Genomic DNA, 914 nt, shown 5'->3' on the forward strand with positions numbered 1-914 from the left:
GAGGTTTTACATTTAGGTCTCTGATCCATTTAGAGTTAACTTTTGTGTATGGGGATAGGTAGGGGTCCTGTTTCAATCTTCAACTATCAGTGGTTTATCCAATCTGATATAAGCTTGTGTGGGGAGAAAATTTCTTGCTACTTATACTAACAGCATTACTTCTATAAGATTATAGATTAGTCCAGTGGTGTTTTAGGAGTTATAATTGTTGATTGAAGTTAAGCGGGTTTATGAGTGTTGAGCTTGAACACTTTCTTTTTTTCTTTTTTTCTTATAAAGATATGGGGTACAATTCAGGGTTAGGTATACAAACATTGATTATACAGGCACCCTGGTTGATAAGGTATGCCCCTCCCTACCCTGTTGAGTTTCTCTCAACTGCCAATCCCACCCCCCCCGACAGTTTCCCATTACTGCTGATCACTTTCTTATAGTATTATAATTGTTCAAGGTCTGCTTATGAGTGAGAATATATGGTACTCTGTCCTTCATTTCTGTGATAGATCACTGAGTATGATCGACTTCAAATCCATTTGAGTTGCTGCAAAGTCCATATATTTGTCCTTTTTCATAGCTGCATAATATTCCATTCTGTATATGTACCACATTTTAAAAATCCAGTCCAGCTTCAATGGGCAACATGTTTGGTTCCATGTTTTTGCTATTGTGAATAGAGCTGCAACAAACATATGCATGCAGGTACCTTTTTAAAAATTTTTTGAGTTGGAATCTCACTCTGTCACCCAGACTGGAGTGCAGTGGCACACTCCTGGTCACCGCAGTCTCGGCCTGCTGGGCTCAGGCGATCCTTCCACCTAAGCCTTCCAAGTAGCTGGAACTACAGGCACACACTACCATGCTCGACTAATTTTTTGATTTATTGTAGAGATGAGGTCTCGTCAAGTTGCCCAGGC

Source organism: Carlito syrichta, unplaced genomic scaffold (assembly GCF_000164805.1).
Source record: "Carlito syrichta isolate Samal-C Ts95f unplaced genomic scaffold, Tarsius_syrichta-2.0.1 Scaffold311201, whole genome shotgun sequence".
Taxonomy (NCBI): domain Eukaryota; kingdom Metazoa; phylum Chordata; class Mammalia; order Primates; family Tarsiidae; genus Carlito; species Carlito syrichta.